This window comes from Protopterus annectens, chromosome 1.part2 (assembly GCF_019279795.1).
Source record: "Protopterus annectens isolate FY-2018-M chromosome 1.part2, PAN1.0, whole genome shotgun sequence".
Lineage (NCBI taxonomy): Eukaryota > Metazoa > Chordata > Ceratodontiformes > Protopteridae > Protopterus > Protopterus annectens.
The window spans coordinates 1,075,612,491-1,075,631,911 of NC_056727.1; the positions used below are offsets into that span (position 1 = coordinate 1,075,612,491).

General features: G+C 40.9%; 1 protein-coding gene across 2 annotated transcripts in view; it reads right to left on the reverse strand.

Moving 5' to 3' along the window:
- MSRA (methionine sulfoxide reductase A) overlaps positions 1-19,421 on the reverse strand; it is a 1,315,681-nt gene that overhangs the window by 794,429 nt on the left and 501,831 nt on the right. The window lies entirely within an intron of this gene.

Below are 19,421 nucleotides of genomic sequence, written 5' to 3' on the forward strand. Positions count from 1 at the left end.
GACGGTTTACAGCTTATGAGGTCCATTTAGTAGATCAGTGCTACACAGGGCATGTACTAGTAAAAGAAAACTACCATTGACGCAAAACATTGTTTATAAAAGGTATATACAGTGTGTATACATGTATGTGTGCATATAGTGTATATGTGTGTATGTATATGTATGTATGTGCGTGTGTGTATGTATATATATATATATATATATATATATATGGAGAAGAGAATGGATGAAGGCAGACTGGAAAAGAGAGAAGCTCAGTGTCAATACTTCTGGTGGAAGAGGGTAATAAAAAACAATTACAGAAATAGTGTTAGCAGTCGAGATATAGATTAACTGGAAAAAATGTACATAGCTGCAAGCTACAAGCAGGAGATGATAAATATAGAGTAAGTAGTGAGTTATAATTGAAAATGAATTTACAGCATTTAAGTAACAAAATTGGAAATAACCAATTTGAATGAAATGACAAAACATGAATGGATACACAATTATTACATAATAATGCTACACTGTAAAATAAAATACACTTCAAGGAGCTATAATTATTACACATATACTGGGGTGAATAACAAATCATCTGGTATATTTAACACTAAGCAAAGCACAGAATGAAAAGAGAATACAAAACAATCTTGCAAAATATTTAAAGAAAATGGTGACTAGCTGATGCATGAATGAGTGAATATCTGATGATGTAACTCCTCATCTATGTGATTGAGATAGAAGCAGCTAACTCTTAAAGTGTCGGTTGTGCAGTGCATTATGTTGAAACTTTATTAGATTACTTCTGTTCTCTAGTGTGCTGACTAGGTTTTTAAGACAACAGTTGAGTTTTTAATTGTTTTTGTTTCAGTGACTGACTAAGCAAGGTGAATGGATATTACTGCAATCCTGCTATTATTCCAGCTATTTTTTTTATTGTGTACTTTTTTCTGCCTACTAGTTATCAAGCCACTCTCTACTGGATGCCCATTCATTCCCCATTGCTGTGGAATCCTCAGATCCTCTGTGGGTGACAGCTATTGGTGGGGATCATACAGTCAGACATTAAAGTTATTTGTGCCCTTACTGGTATCTTGATAATAAGAGAGCTTTTTTTAATGAATGGCCTACCCCTACCTAAGTGGTGACATGCACTCTTGGGTCACTGGAAGAAGTGCCTATGCCCTTTGCCCACAAAGACATGATCATTCACGGACTAATTTATTGATACTGGGCTGTCACACCCATATTCTCCCTGCATCCTGATATATGTCTGCCTTCAATGTAGGCTGTGTCAGCAGAGCAGTGGTGCAAGCTGGTTGAGACCACTGCCCCTGCTCCCATTGATAGGCATATCATCCTTGCTGTCTATGCCAGGCACTACTTGAATTGCTAATGGAACTTGAGTTGCCTTGGCTGTAGTCAGGACTTTATCCTTTCTCTGTCAACAGTGCAGACTATTGCCCTGACTTTCTGAGTTCATTCAACCTCCACAAGAGACCGGTCAATAGCGGAGTCCCTTAGGGCTCAGCACAGGGTCCTCTCCTTTTTGGCATTTACTTCTTGGAAGTCAAGGTCAATATGAAGGGCCTCTGGCTGACCAAGTCTGCAGATGACTGCAAACTGGGAGCAGTCACAGAATCCCTTCAAGATACTAATATCCTCCAGGAAGGTCTAATACAGACACATAACTGGTTCCACAGACATTGTTTACAACTCAGTGCCAATAAATGCATAACAGTACCCATTGGGAAGTTAGCTATTCCAGGAAACTACCTCATTGATAACACACCTCCAAGAATAGACACAGTACTCAGGGATTTAGGGAAATATGTAGACAGTAACTAGGCTTTTGACCAATATGTATCTAAGGTAGTAAGGAAATCACTCTATGTTGCTCAGCTTATAAGCAAGAGGATAGCTGCTCTGGTGGCATAGAGCGATAAAGCCCTGACTATGACCCAGGCAACCTGGGTTCACTTAGCCTCTCTGGTGACTGACAGAATGACAGGGGAAGGGATGGGCAGGCATATCCCAAGGGGAGGGTGGTGAGTGGGCATCTCTTTGCGGTGATCCTTGGTAGAGGCCAGGGATGTTGTTAGAAGGAGGTGTGGTTTACAGGTGGAAAGTGCGCCTGGCTGAGCTGCTATGGAGGCAGGGCAATACACCACTCACTCACAGTGCATGTCAACCCAGACCATGCCACATAACCACAAATGGAAGAGGTTAAAACAGATAGGTCATAAAAGGAATCCTTCTACACAGGCAGATGGTTTGATGTACTGAGCCCCCAGAAACCTAAGGTTCCACGACTGACCCCTGCAATACCAGATAAAGTCCATGGGGGGCAAGGAGTTAGCTGATTTATGTCTGGAATGCAAGGCACCCCAATATCCCATTCTGATGGATTTCATGCATATCTGCAAAACAAATAACATCAGCACTACCCACTCCAGGGACTTAAAACCTTGCTTGACACATAAATAGGACATGTTGGAGGGACGAGTATGTGTCTCACAGAATACCCTTTCTCTGGAACAGGCTTTCCATCCATGTGAAGCACAGTTCTTCCCTAACCCTATTCAAGTATAACCTGGACCAGTGTATGGTAAACCAGAAACTCACCCCTGGTCTGTCACCTATGCCTCTAATGAATAGACGCAACTTCTACATTTTTGATTAGGCATGCCCTAGCTTACTCATATCCCAATAAATAATCTTCACTGCACCAAACTTGTTAATACTTTTGACATGCATGGCTACACTTAAAAATATCCTTGTGGTCATTAGCCTAATATATCCCTACGAACCTATAAGAGGCCAATGGATTGTTGCACAATGAATTATCATCACAACTCTAACTTCATTTTATTCTTGGGAAGAAGTTTCTGCTATATGAAAGGTGGTCACAAATTCAAACAGAATGAATGAAGGGAAATAATGACTTGTAACTTTCTACTGGCACATGTAAACTGCATTATAATCATCATCATCATCATCATCAACCCCCTTTTTCCCATTTTCTACATGGGGTTGGGGTATTGTGTCAACTGTCGCCATCCTCCTCGATTCAATGCCACGCTGCTACCTTCTTTGACAGGCATGCCTGTCATAGGTCTTCTCTCACACAATCTATCTCTCTCTTTGCTAAAAGCCCTCATTTCCTCTTGCCTTCTTCCTGTCTGTCCCAAATCTTCTTCACCAGATTGTCTTCTGCTTTTTTGCGCATGTGCCTGAACCATCATAATCTGTTCTCTTTGACCTTTTCTGTAGTTGGTGCTACTTTGGCCTTTGCTCTTATGTCCTCATTTCTTCATTTGTCAGATAGTGTCCATCTAACCACCCATCTCAGGCACTTAATCTCCATCACCACTAGCTTTCTCAATTGCTCTACCTTTACTGCCCAGATTTCTGTACCATAAGTTAGTAATGGTCACACCACTGTTTTGTACACCTTACTTTTCAGCTTCTTTGATATTTTTCTGTCATACACCACCCCTGACACTGTGCCAGTTGGCTGCAACCCCTCTGATTCTACCTTTGACCTCTTCATTCAGATTTCCTTTCTCTTCAGCCACCTCTCCCAGAAACATGAAGCTGTTAACCTGTTTCACTATTTTCCCTTCCATCTCAGTTCTCAGCCTGTTCTGATTCTCCCCATTTGCTGCCATTACAACTGTCTTATCTGTACTCAGTTTCATCCCATGTGCCTTCAATTCTATTTCCCTATCCTTTGCTGAAGGTCTTGTTCAGAGATTGGTACTCATAGTAACATGTTTGCTGATGTAGTCCATCACGTGTATGAACAGTGGGCTCAGAGCTGAACCCTGGTGTATACCCACTCCTACTGGGAGTTCCTCTGTGAGGCCAAACACTGTTTGTACATAGCCTGCTCTAATTCTACCAGTGTTTTGTGGACTTTGAACCACTCAAGGACTGTCCAAACCAGCTTTCTTGGGATCTTGTCATATACTGTCTCTAAGTCTATGAATGTCCAGTTGGACTCTTTCCTCATCTCTTGTTTCTTCTCAACTATGTCTCACTGCAAACATCAGGTTGACCATCTCATTTTGTGCTGCTCTGTGTATTCACTGATCAATCACCCTCTCCAGAACTTTCATGCAGTGTGACAGGAGTTTGATACCTCTGTTCTGCCCATAGCTCTGGATGTCCCCTTGTTTTTGAACATTGGCGCAAGTATAGTTATTCTCTAGTCATCTGGGATACACCTTTCTTTCTGTACTGCTAAGAGTACCCTCAGGAGCCATTTCTCCCCTCACACCCAACATGTCTGCTATGTCATCATCTGAGCCTACTGCTTTCCCTGACTTCATTTTCCTTAGTGCTGTTCTTACTTCTTCTAGGGTGGGCTCCTCCTCTTCTCTCAACACAGGCTGTATCTGGGGCAGTACAGATTCTGTGCATTTTTTTTTTTTTTCATCCAGAAGCTGCTGGACGTACTTCTTTCATCTGCCTTTGATTTCCTGTGGGCTGGTGATTAGGTTGTTGCTGGCAACCCTTATGAAGGATCTCTGACTAGCTTCTTTATCTTTCTGTCTTTGCTTTATAACCTTGTATAGTTTCTTTGAGCCATCTACCGAGTCACTTTACAAAAGCTAGTAGAGTGCCTGTAATGACATATTTTTTGTTATTGCAACTCCCCTCTTACCCTCTTTGTTAGCCAATCAGTATTCCTTTTTAGCCTGGTCCATCTTTTCTATCTCTCACTTTTTCCTGCACTCCTTCTGTCTTTTGCTGACTTCCTGGACTTCGGTATTCCACCACCAGCTTTCATTATGCATCTTATTTCCAGACCTGGCTCAGCCACATACATGTTCTGCAATCACACATACTGTTTTGAAGCACTGCAGTTCTTCTTCAACTTCACCTATTTCCTCTTTTTCCTGAAGTGCTATAGCCCTGAGTATCTCCTTGAACTCTTATGCTTTCTCTCCAGTAAACTTCCACTCCAGTCAACTTTCAGGTCTTCAGCCTTGTCTCTGTTGACCTTAGAGCCTTCTCTGATCCTGGCAACCAGTGGTTCATGCTGTGGCCCGACTGTTTCACTGGGGAGGATTTTGCAATTGCTGATTCAACCCCAGTGTCCTTTCCTTACCAAGAGGAAATCTACCTGAGTTGTATGTTGGCCACTTTAGTATGTGATCTTGTAGCTGTCTCTGTTGCTGAACCATCTGTTGGCCACCATCAAGCCATTTGCCAGACAGAAATCTGTCTTTCTTTATTCCTGTTGCCCCACCCCTGTGGGCAGTCTTCATATCCTCTTGTCTGTCCTGATATGTGAATTCAGGTCACCCATTATCAGCAATTCATATTGTCCTGCTTTATCTAGTAGATCCTGCAACTGCTGTATGAATGCACTCTTTTCTTCACTATCACAGTCCTGCTACTGAGATTATGAATAGTGTCCTATCCTTGCACTGGAGTCTCATTGCCATATCATCACTAATTTTAATGACATCCCTCACTGTCTTCTGAAGCCTCTCTCTCACAGCAATTCCCCCACCATTTCTAGTTTGTCTTCCTTCTGTGTAGCACACTCTGGACAACACGTCAACTGACTTTGCTGCACTGCACTTCCATCCTTTGTCCTGGATACACAGAATATCCAGTCTTCTTCTTACTATTATGTCATCCACTTCCAAGCTGCATCCTGTCAGTGAATCTACACTGAGTGTAGTAATTCTTAGTTCATGTCTGGTAGGTTGATTTGTTTTACATCCAACTTTCACTCAAAAGATCTCTCCCATGTAACCCAAGCTGGGCAAATGGATACTGAACAACCAGTAGTTTATTGACCCAGGGCTGCAGGGTTTTATAGCGGGCACATACACTTCTCCTACAGTTAACATGGGTCCCTGGCTTAGGTCAAAGTAAGCCAGATCCTCAACCCCACATATCATCGGGAAATTACCAATTCCCATTCTACAACATAAGTCAAAATGACCGAATCACCTACATACATATTTTACACCGTTAAGTGGCTATCCCTGCCATGGTGTACAGTCTGTTATCCGTGTTCTCTTTTCTGAATATTCAGGGAGGACCATGTTGCTGCTTCTAGAATACTCCTAGAGTCTATCTCTTTCCAAAAAGCCACTGAGGAAGCCAAAGTTCAGTAAAATGTTCAAGGGTTCATAGGTATATACACTAGGCTAACAACAACTGGGGCCTTTATAAACTTAGCCCTCCAACCCAAATTTACCCCATGGGGTATTTTGTCTTAGAAGTTGCTTTAAGGGATGCAAGCTAGTTACAGCATGATTTAACTGTTATCAGTCACAGACATAAATACCTGTCCCTCCAACATGTCCTATTTAAAATGAAAGCAAGATTTAAATCCTTGGAGCTAGTAGTTCTGATGCTGTTTATTTTGCAGCTATGCAAAAGGTCTATCAGGGCAGGATCCAAAGACACCTTGTACGCCAGGCATGAATTGCCTCTTAGCAAATTGTAGGAAACAGTGTACAGTGATAGGGCTATGAGGTGATCTGCATAGGGTATTGTGTTTATTCCCTGTATTCTGTGAGGAACCTCTGTGGATGTTTCACTTGTTGCACGTGTCTGGTCAGGTACATACCAAAGGGGGCATTATACTCAATGATGGGTCTGATGAGGGCAGAGTACAGTGGCACGATGACTTCTCTGGACCTAGATGCCACGTACCTACTTATAAGCTGAGTGACACACAATGATTTTCTTACTACCTTAGACACTTTTTTTTTGAAAGCCAGGTTACTATCTACCTAAATCTCTGACTATTGTGTCTACTTTTACTGGTGTTTTATTGATGCAGTAGTTGCCCAGCGTGGCTAATTTCCCAAAAGGTACTAATATGCATTTCTTGGCCTTAAGTTTTTAATTGTGGCTTTGGTACCATTTATTTGTCTGAGTTAGACCTTCCTGTAAAATGTTAGTATCTTGGGAGGCTTCTGTGATTGCTATCAGCTTGCAAACATCTGCAAGCTTGGTATGTCAGAAATCCTTGACATTAGCCTAGACTTCTGACATACAGATGCCAAAGAGAAGCGAACCCAGCACAGAGCCCTAGGGACTATACTGGTGACTGACCTCTTTGTGCAGGTGGTCTCTTCAATCCTATCTGTGAGATAGATGGCTATGCAGTGGGCTACATAGGGGTTTATGCCTAATTCCATGCATTTCTTTACAATGCCCCAGCAGGGTACTGTAACAAATGTCTTAGCTAGGTCAAGGTAGGCAGTATGCACCTTTTTGCCCTCATCCATTGCCTTGGCAGCTTCCCAAAGGAGTCCAGAATCTCTGTTATCACATTTAAAAGGAGATGGATAACTTGGCTTAAAGTAAATTTTGACACCACTTATCTTTTTGAAAATGAGATAAGGTTGACCTACCATGAGTGTCTGCAACTCAATCTTCTTGCACAAAAGTTTGAGCAATCATCAAGACTGTTCTCCCTTTTAAAAACATTAAAGCAGTCTGATCAGCTGGTTCAAATGGACCAAGAGCTATTTTTTTTTCAAAACAAAATTAAGATTCATTGCCTCCTTCAATACATGCTGCATATCCTCAGAAAATTAGGTGTATGAAATCACTTGCAGTGGCCCTGGGGACCACAGATGATTCATAAAGTTGAGTGTATTTGTAATTGCCAACATCTCTTTAATGATGATGTGTTGTGGTCTCCAAGCAAAGTCTAGGGCCTCCATTTTTACAGACTGTTTCAGAGCAGGAAGAGAGAACATGAGATCTGGATTCAGATAAATCTTGTCTCTCAACCAAAGCAGTCCCATGTTTACAAATCCCAAACTGGAATTTGAAATGTCAAAGGGTGCTGATATTGGGACCACACAGATTTTAGGTACACCAAATCTTTCTCATGTGGAACCTGGCTATGGAAATCAGGAGAAAGTACAATTGTGTAAGATCTTACCATAATGGTACATGTTCTTATCTTCACTGTTGCATTATTCTTTAAAATAGGATACCCTGCCAAGGGTGGCCTGATGTCTGGCCAGTATTCTAAAGCCTTTAGGTTGCTTTAAGGTACACCGTACATCACAAGTATACTCCCCACATAAGGCGTAGGGCATAAAGGTGATATCTGGATGTACTGTCCACAGAACTGAAAGCCCCAGTAGGAACAACAACATTCCAAGGAAAAAAGAGGTAACTGGTACACCCAGAACAGAAAAGAACCAGGGGGAATGAGGGAGGGAATGAATATTCCAACAGTGAAGAGAAGGACATCTACTATTATTGGTAAGATCGTACACGACTGTACTATGTCCTTCCATATCACTGTCGCAGTATTCTTTACAATAGGGAGAGAGAGTACAAAAGCTCAGGAACAAGTGAGGGACAGGAACCCATGAAAAATTGCCCTTGCAAAGCCAGGTCTAGTTCTGGAAACTCCATCCAACTTGCAGTGCTTAGTAAATATATGCACAGAAGACCAGGTAGCTGCCTCAAGAATATAGTTAGTATCCAAACTCTTGAAAAAGCACCAGAAAAAGCTACAGCCCTAGTAAAATGAGCCTTAGAAGAAGAAATGCTCTTGCCATGGAAGGCATAACAAAAAATGGCTTTAGAAAACCAAGAAGAAATAGTCTTCTTGGAAACAGTCAAACCTAAGGCTCTAGGATGAAAGGAAACAAAGAGCTGATCAGATTTACAAAAAGTCTTAGTCTTATCCAAATAAAATCTGAGTTGTCTATGAACATCCAATGTGTGCAGCACCTTCACACTGGCAGATTGCACAGAAGGGAAAAAAGTGGACAAATGAATACACTGATTAAGAGACAACTCATTCACTGCGTTGAGCATAAAAGAAGGATTATTATGAAGGGACACCCACCCTAATGGAAAACTAAAAAAGGGGAACAAGCCATAAGGACTTGAAGCTCAGGCACCAGCCTGGCAGAAGTAAGGACTAAGAAAAGTACAGTCTTCCAAGAACAATGCTGTAAGGAACCTGAAGCTGCAGGCACAAAAGGAGCCTGGGTCAATTTTTCCAAAACAAAATTAAGATCCCACTTTAGGAAACTGTTTAGCCTCAAATCTAGAAGCTAAAGGAGGTGATAAAAGGGGAAGAGAAGCAGAGACAGATAAGTGAGCCTTAATAGAAAAATAAGCCAACCCAGCATTGAGCAGTTCACACAGATAAAATAGAAACAAAGGAATATCCAGAGAAAGCAGATCCAGGTTACGAGAAAGACACCAAACGGAAAACCTCTTCCATTTGGATATGTTTTCTAGTTGTGGACTTCCTGGCCTCCTGCAGGACCCTAAGCATGTCCTCAAAAAAAGTGTCTGTATGGAATCAAAATCTTATCACCCACAGTGTCACTTGAAGAGTGGACAGGTGGGGATGGATGACAGATCCCTTGTCTTGTGCGAGTAGATTCACCCTGTGAGATAACTTGTGATGACTTCCCTTGGATAAATGCAGATGAAGAAGGAACCAATGCTGTCTGGGCCAAAGGGAGTCACCAGCAAGACTTTGGAAGCATCATGTTGGACTTTTGGAATGAGGGAAGGGGGAGGAAATGTATAAAGAAACATCCCCTTCCATGAAAAAGAGAGGATGTCCACCTTCCAGACCAGAGGACCTGGGAATCTGGCACAAAAAAGATGAAGCTGTCTATTCAGAGGGGAGGCAAATAGATCTATACTTGAGGAGTACCCCACTGATGGACAATGTCCAGAAACACATCCCTGTGAAGCACCCACTCATTAGATTGTGTTATGGATCTGCTCAGACAGTCTGCCACAATATTCTGACTACTAGTTCAAAGGTTAGCCCTAGGCTATCTGCCCTAGGGGGCCATTTTAAGTCTAGCCAATTACCCCATGTAAGAATCAAACTCTGCACCTTGTGTCTGTAAGGTAAACAACTTAACCCTTATACCAACTTCACACCACCTGAAGGAATATAAACTGCCTGAAGAGTCACAAGGTACTGGATAGCTAGTTCCTACACTAGAAAAGCCAACCAGCAAAAGAGGTAAGATCTCATCCCTCCTTGCTTGTTGACATACCACATCATTGCGGTATTGTCTGTAAACACCTTGAGAGGCCATGGGGAGAACAAAGGGTGAAGAGCTTGAAGAGCCAGTAGAAGAGTTCTCATCTCCTTGACATTGATGCACTTTCCTTTTATGAGGCAACCAAGGACTCTGCACCTTCTGAGATGTGAAGGATGCCCCCATCCCCACATCTGAAGTGTCTGGGAACAGCTCCTGAGAAGGAAGAGGTGGTTGAAAAGACAGCCCTAGACTGATAGATAAATGCTGAATCAACCACTGAAATTTCAGCTTGAGGCATGGAAGAGGAGGAACTAAGAAGTCCAGGGGATGAGAATGCGGAAGCCAAACTGACTTTAGAAACCAATGAAGTTGTCTCATGTGGAGGTTGGTAAAAGGGAGCATAGGAATAGTGGAGGCCATAAAACTGTGAGCTCTCAAAAACTCTATGGCTGTGATTAAGGCCAGAGGAAAAGGGGACTGAAAGAAAGAAATGAGAGTCAAGGCCTTGGGGGAAGGCAGGGATGCCAGCATTGGAATAGACTGGATCCTGCACCCCAGAAATACAAGATCCTGTGAAGTAGTCAGAAAGGACTTTTGGAAATTTATAGTGAACCCCAGGCTTTGCAGGAGGGAAATGTTAAAGTTAAGATGCTGCAGTAAAATCCCTGCAGAGGAGGCCTGAAGCTGGAGATCATCATAGTACGGAAAGACTTGTATCCCCTTAGCCTGCAAAAAAGCAATCACAGGAGCAAGCATTTGGTGAATACCCTTAGGGCAGTAGAAAGGCCAAAGGCAAAACAGGGAACTGAAAATGTCAGGAAGCAACAGAAAAATGTAAAAAAAACTTCCTGAAAAGGGGATGAAGAGGAATGCGAAGAGGAATGTGAAGATAAGCACCCTTGAGGTCCAGAGACATTAGAAAAGCCTGAGGAAGCAGAAAAGGGAACAAAAGTCTGAAGGGACAACATCGAAAAGGAAGGGATCTTCAGAAAGGTGATCAAATGAGAGAGGTCTAGAATGGGTCTCCAAGTGCCCTCTTTCCTGGAAACCAAAAACATTCTGGAGTAAAACCCCTTCCCTCTTTGAGAAACTGTAACTTCCCGAATAGTTCAGAGTCAAAAGACTGAAGCACACCTGGAAAGAAAGACAACTGTTCCTGAGGGGGCTGAGGAATGTCCCTGAAATGGGGAAGAGATTTACAGACCATGTAATACCCTAGGCAGATAATGGAAAGAACCCAGGAATCCTGAGTAATCTTTAACCAAACTGGAAGAGATAGGAAAAGATGAAAAGAAAGAGAAATGTGGCTGAGAAGAACAGGATAGTTAGACAGCACCTTGTTTGTCAGGAAGAAGAGATTTCTGGGTCATAGCAGTCTGGGTAGCTTTAGCAGGAGGAGCCCTTTTACCCCCCCCCCTTCTTACCCTTGAGAGGAGGGCAAGACCACCTATGAAGAAAGGCTGGCTTATTAGGGTAATTTCTTTGAAACTTAGGCACAGAAAAAAATGAAAATATGTTCAAGCTCTTTTCAAGGCCTTGCCCTTATCCTTAAGTCCTTAAGAGACTTAAAACAAATCAGCAGCAGCTGCACCAAATAGGTGTTTGTTATCCAGAGGAGGATCCATCAACTTAGTCTTAATATCATCAAGTAAAATTTGAAGCCAAAGCCACTGGAAGAAGCATCTGTAGCATCATAACTACACTTAACAGAATGGCGAACCACCTGAGAAGAAGTCCCCAACAAGTACAGAGAGCAAAGTCTTCCCTTCAGAATCACGAAGGTCAGAAATAACCTGACAGGTCTGAGAAAGAGCAACCAAATTATATCTGGACATATGGGTCTGGTAACTGACAGCCCTAAAAGCCAAGAAAGCAGAGGTATAAACCTTCTTACCTAGCCTTTCCACAGTTCTGTCTTTATCAGAAGGAAGAAGCTTTGTAAAAGGCAATAACGGAGATGGCTTGTCAGATGCCACAGACACCACAGAGAGGTCAGCTGAAGGACATCTATAAAGAATTTTCAATCCTCAGGCACCCTGTAAAACTATCAGGTTTTTGGGGGTCTGGTGGCTGGGAATCTGGAGCCTGAGATGCAGTCGAAAAGGTATCTAACAAGGCAGATATCTTTTCTGCAACTCAGAAACCTGAGCACATTCCATTTAAAAAATTCTATCATCCTGGAAATTATATCCCCAAAGGAAATCTCTTCAAAGGGAGTGTCAGGACTAGTAGACTCCTCTTCCTCAGGACAACAATCTAAAGGGTAAGGAATCTGGGATGAATAAGCAAGAGAGTCCTAATCTGAATCCACCTCTTCCTCAGACAAATCATGTTCCCCAGGCCTTTTAAGAGAGTAGAGGACCAAGGTGGAGCAGGAACAGAAACTCCTTAAGGAGGTTTCAAAGACATAAGGGCATTAAAAAACCCTGAGCGAAATTCTGCCATTCACTCAGTGGGTCCTTAGGAGTAGGAAAAACGTGCTTTGTTTTTTGTTTCTTTTTCAAAAGGACATCTGCCCTTTAAAAATTAGAAGGTTCAAACGCCAGATGACATTCTACAATTGTATTCAGAACTTCTTCCTTAACCAGAATCTGAGGAACACCCCTAGGCCCTTCGGTAATAATCAGCCGTGGTTCCCCCTGAACATCCAAAGCAGATGTCTGCAAAGCCTCCAGGGACGTGTGTGAGGTCAGATTCATGCCAGCCTCTGAAGGGGTCATTGCAGAGGAATCCTATGCAGGAGCTAGGCAAGCCTCAGCAGACATGTCCAGCAGAGGAGGTACAACAGAAGAATCCAGCGAAGACTTCTTGGCCTTTTTCTTCACAGACGGTTAACGCTCTGAGCAGGAATTTCCCTCCATAGTGTCTTTTGTTAAAAGCTTAAGATGTTGATTCTCTAAATACAAGGCCAAAGAGGACAGCCAACTATGGAGAGTCTTTGGGACGAAAGCCTGACAAATAGAACAGGACACATGGTCATGGTAAGCACCGAGACAAAATAAGTACTGTTTGTGATGGTCATTATGAGGAACCTGTCTCCTGCACTGGCATTTACCTTTCTGGAAGACATGAAACCCTGCAAGCAGCAAACAAAAGGAACAAAAATAAGAGCAAAAACCCCAACAGGGCACTTATCTGAAATGGCTTGGTGAACCAGCAATGAAATGGGCATTCAGACTGACGATCAAATGATGGGCTCTTAGTTCTGAGGACTGTACATCCAGGCATCACATTTATGCCTTATGTTTTATGCGGGGAATCATACGTGTGATGTACGACATACCTTAAAGCAACCTAAAGGCTTTGGTATACTGGCCGGACTTCAGTCCACCCTTGGCATGTGATCCCTATTGTAAAAAAATACTGCAACAATGAAGTGGAAGGACATTTATAGTTTATGCGATGCATCCTAATATCCAAAAAAAATCCTTTGCTGGAGTCCTAGAATGAGTACAAAAATACAGAAACATCTCACTATAGATCTACTTTTTCCTTTGGAAGAAAAGCTCTTTGAACTGAAGTATCTTGGAGCCACCCCAGAAATACAATCATGTGGAAAGGAGTCAAACAAGACTTTTGAATGTTCTCCTGGAAAACACAGTCTGTGAAGGAAATCTGTTCCCCGCTTGAGAGATTCCTGACATTTTGAAAAAGACTCTGCAAAGATAAGTGAGTCATCCAAATAAGGAAAAATGTGAATATCTTGCAGTGACAGCCTATTGCAGACTGCAGCTACACACATTGTGAACAATCTTAGAACAGTGAATAACCCAAAGGGTAATGCAGAGAACTGATACTGTAATTTAGACACAAAAAACTTTAAAAAAAAGTATGAAATCGAATGCTATATGAATATGTTTATCAGCATCCTTGAAATCTAGTTGCAAAAACAGAAAGGGGGAATAAGGGACCTGGGATCACAAGTTGACTGCAACCTTAACTTTGATCACCATGTGTCTACTTTAGTAAGGAAAGTTTTCTACATAGCACACTTGATTAGTAAAGGCATCGTCTAGAGAGCAAAAGAAGTTAAAACCCTCTATACTCGGCACTTATCCAGCCCATAATTTAGTAGAATGCCCCAAATGGCATGTACCATGCTAAGCACCTGCAGCAATTAGAGAGACCTCAAAGGTATCAAAGAAGATCAAGGGGCTCCAGCATGTGCCTTACACAGACCAACTAAAGTCCCTGTCACCATACTCCATATCATATAGACTTCTTACGGGAGACTTCTGCTGAGTCTACACAGCAATCCAAGACCCAAATCTAGTGAATTTACTGCACATCCGTAAATCTAACGGGACTAGAGTGACCTGTTCCAGGGACCTAAATATGACCTGCGACTTAAATAGGACATGCTGGAGGGACAGATTTATCTTTGGAACAGGCTACCAATTCATGTGAAACACAGCACCTCTTTGACACTGTTCAAGGGGAACCAAATTCTTACCGGGGATAGAGCCCACAACCCTCTTGTACATGGGCAGTCATCGCTAAATGCAATCTTGGGTACTGAATAGCATTTCCATGGTAGTAAGCTAGGTTTAAAATGACCTCTGGGTAGATAGTCTAGTAATCTCCTATGATCCTATGTTGTAAAGGAATAGCATTTTGAACTTTGAAACTTTCATAAACTAACTGAGAAAGGAAAGATGTAGGGCTCATCTCCAAGAGGCTTCTTTGTTACAAGAAATATTCTTGAATAAAATCTTTTCCCTGTCAGAGAAAAAGGAACAGGTCTATGTCCCCCTGACCCTTGAGTCAGCAAATGCTGCATGACAGGAAGGAAAAAAAAAGATGTTTGTGCTGGTGGATGAGGAGGAATGCCATGAAAAGGAAACAGGGATTCCCACCATCTGTACACTTGATAGATCAGTCTCAGAATCCATTTGTCTGAGATTATCTGTTGTCAAAAGAGACATGGAAAGCCAGATTTTGGGGAGATTTAAAGGTTTGCCATGGTGGGAAGGACGAGTTACCATTAAAGAAGTAATTCAGACTTGATGGCCTGTCCAGGTTTCTGGAAGACTCCCCGTTCTTTTTAGAGCCTCCTTGCCATTGTTTTTGAATGCCGGCTTGCCAAAAGGTTGCAGAGTCTGCTTGTTCTGCTTTTGGCAATAAGATCCTGATTTAGTGATAAAAATCTTACAAATATGGAGAAGAGATGTTGAAAAATCTGAGTTACCTCTTGAATCAGTTTCTCTTTCTTAACACATTTTTTTAGGACCTCAGCAGCGGGCAGTCCAAAAATAACATATCTATTAAGGGGAGCATTCAAATTTCAGCTTTATCTTTCTGAAGTAAATTTTAAGAACATAACAAATCAAACCTTCTCATAACAAATTCAGTAGCTACTGCTCCAGAAGATTCATTAACTGAGTCATAAGCATACTTAAAAGAATTTTTGGTGACTTGAGACAGAACAGCAATGTGTATATTCAGAGAAGATTTTCCCTCAGAAGAAGGAGAAGTGGCAATACTGTTCCTCATATTCTCAAATGAAGCAAGCAAAAAGTTTAACGTGAACTTAACAATTACAAATCCTAAATAACAGTAAGACTGGCAGAGGAATACACTATTTTCCCAAATCTATCAAAGATTTTCCTATACCTATCCAGAATTAATAAATAAAAATTTGTAAGACTGAAGAACTTTATACAATTTATCTGCCTACTTAATGGCTGCAGGCTGTCAGACACATTGCAGGCTGTAATAAAAATACCCTTAAAAGCTGAAGTACAGGAGGAACAACAGTATATTAAGGAAATTCCAGCTATAATACCGAATACTGTACCAACCTGACAAAACTCCAGCCTTACAAAACCTGATCACCATCTACCTCAATAACCGAGAACTTAGATCCACTAACAAGGTACTAATCGCAATCTCCAAACGCCATTACAGCTCTGGTGACTCCCTCTATTCTAGTAACATTGCCAAGACTTGGAACTCTTGACCACTACAAATCAGGGTACAACCTAACAAAACCATCTTAAAAAAACAGCTTAATTCCCACCTAAACAACTCGTGGACATGCAACTGCCTAGCACCTGGATGACATATTTTAACACCTTTCCCCTACCCACTATCCAACCTCTTCTTTAAAACTCCCACAGATGCACTATACTTATATTACACGTTACTTACCAACTCACTAACACTTATTCCCCATTGTCCCATCTATACCAGCTAACTCTCCCCTAGACTAAGTTAACTAGCTTTCCCTTAAAATGTCAATTTTTAGTTTTTTCTTTCTTCTCTTATCTTTCTTACATCTTCCAAGATGATCTCTACTAAACATACTGTATGAACAATCACATGCTTCTACTTGCTATACTTTTAATTGCATGTCTAAACCACTATGCTTATGTAAATATCTTATGCAATCATGTTATCTGCTGTAGTTATAACTGTATGTGTAAACCACAATGCTCTTGTAAATATCTTATCTATAGTATGTTAGTAATTGTTTCTGGTGTTTTTCTCCCCAGGCCTCCGCTGAAAACGGACAGATCTGTCCAGTCGGACCTCCCCGGTAAACAAATGTAAAATAAATAAAATAAAATAAATAAATAAATAAATAAATAATTGCAATATTTTCTCAAAGAAGCTGGAATGTCATGAGGTTCTCAATATAACAAATTTTTCATTCTAGATATAGTTTTAGAAATACTAAATTCTTCCAAGGGTCAGTTAAAACAAATAACCTCCTCAGAATTAGTTGCCTGATGAGAAAAATTGTTGTTGTTCCCTCACAATTATTTCCCTAAAAATCATAATAGGACTCTCAAGAAAATAAAGGATTTCTTTTTTTACCAGAAAAAACAGAATGAGAAGGGTTAACAGACTGAGCTAAGTTCAATAAATCATTCCTGTGAAAACTAACAAAAACATGAGAAGATAAATGTCTAACCTTCTGTTTCTTTCTTAACAGGAATCTTAACAGAAGTAAAAATAAATGTTTAACTTTCTGTTTTGTTTATTAAAGGAATGTCCACAGAAGCAGACAACTGCTGTCAGGGATATATAACCCCAGTGAACAGGAATCCTAGTGCAGCTAGACAGAGAAGCATTTACCACTCCTTCTTAGGAGACTGACAAAATTCATTTTCCCATGCCCATCAAGGACAATCCTCAGCAAGGGGTGATGGGACCACCTCAGTGGAAACCAAGGTAGAAGATGAGTGGTCTGGGGAACCAGGAATGGCCACTGTACAGCCACCCATCTGAGGCTAAGGCAAATCTTTAGCCTGCTGAAGGCACAAATGTTAACTGGAAATTTTCTTCTTTTTGTGGTTGAAGGAATAGCCAAGGAACCAGTAGGTTGTTCCATGGTAAAGCCAAGAAAAAATCCTGAAGTCCATGTAAAACTGACATCAGCAGTTAGTAAAAGTGTATAAAAAAGGTAATATTCTCACCTTAAAAACACCATGACAAGCACCAAATACACTTACCCCAAATCTTAATGATAATTTATAAATGTTTTATCACAAAATTTAAAGTAGACATTAAAATAACAAAGTTTACACTAAAAGTAACATATGAACCACAGTCGTTCAAATGACAAAAATGTCAAGTGACAGTCCAACAGAAATTAAAATCCTAGCACAAAACAAACTGTTTCTCTCAAAAAGTATTGTTCGGGTCATAAAATAAATTGTAAAGATTTTTCCCAAAGAAACTTATCTGCTTAGCAATGAAGTAACGCCACCTAACCATCAAGCCTTGAAAGCCTACAAGAGGAGTGCCCTTCAGCAGCACGAAAGCTCTGAAGGACTTAGCACCCAGACCACTGATTTTCTCTCGCTCTGTTTTAGCTCAATCTGGGAGCATGTAAGATGCCTGGCTGGTGTATCCTATGTAAGATATAACCCATATAGCTAATTCTACTGCACAGTAGTGATCAAATGATGAATATCAAATGATTTATGCTGCACATTACAAAGGTTTCTTAAGTATCGCACAGAGAAGTGTGCATGTCAGGATTCTTTATGGGTGGCTGTTTCATTATGTTATACCAGAATTTTGCCAAAATTCCTAACCACACACCCATCCACACAAATATCAACACAACAGCACACACACACACACACACACACACACACACACACACACACACACACACGCGTACACACACGCACACACACACACACACACACACACACACACACACACACACACACACACACACAAACAGCTAAACATCGATTCACTAAAGGTTAATCACTGTTCAGCAGTACTAAGGTTCTGTGGGTGGTTAGCAAACCCACAAGGGTAGTGCAAAGTTAAGACCATAAAACATCCTGTTCTAAGTCACTGAAAGTTAGGAAAAATTCAACTACTACTACTTCGTGTTAGATGTTTCCCGGGGTGCTCTGTATTTATCTTTGGCTTGTTGTCGTAACTCAATCCCCTATACTTCTGTAAATCACTGTTGTGCGTTCATTTGAATCTAGAATTAGTTGCACACAAGTCTTTTTCTCTTTTGATGTTATTCAGGAGAGAAGCATGCAATAACTGGGTGCTTAACTAGTGAAATTAAGGCTGGTTCATGTTTTAAAGACTCTGCCATCTTTCCACTGACAAGAAAACATAAAGGGGTACCCAAGACCATTGTTTGTGGGCAAGCTGCACTATATTCTGACATGTGATGACAAGATAGATGGGCTTTGAAAAAAGGAGTCCAAAAACAAAAAACTCACAGATCTGAAATGAAAACTTTTCATTTGCACATACAACAAACCCAATATGTTTGTGAAACTTTCTCACAGAATGAACCTACCTGCGTGCCTCAATGTTCTTTTTGAAGATTCTGGGAGACATGTTATCCCTTCTGGTTATGCTTATTTTAATGCAATGAAAGTGTGCTACTATTTCCTAAGGGATAAATAAGGTGCATGTGCAAAAGCATCTGCATTTTTACAAATGGCCTCTGGCATCTTCATTTTCCTGTCATCTTATTTTCGGCAAGTGGCATGAACAATTAAATATTTAACAAAATATTGACCAGCAGCACCTGTTTTCACTTAATTGGGACCCGAAGGAATCATTTTCTAGAACCAAAGTAATAAAAAAAAAAAAAAAAAAGATTTAATAAATTTTCTCATCATCCTTCATATTTCTATTATGGTAACTTTGCGCACTGTGAAAGACCATTTTGGAATATTTACAAATAGCAAAACCAGACTGCACAAGTACTGTCTCTAATCTTCTTTTTATTTATTTTTTTAAGTATAAATGTAATGCTGAGGTGAAATTATTTGTGCCTGCATTAAGTTCCTCTGCCTGCCTTTGAGAACATTATGCCATTCTGACGCAAGCATACTCCAAGTCAAATTTTGCAAATTTTGGAAGGAGTGCTCTGTGACATTTAAATCTTTCAAAACCACAGTATGAACAGAAGATTTTTAT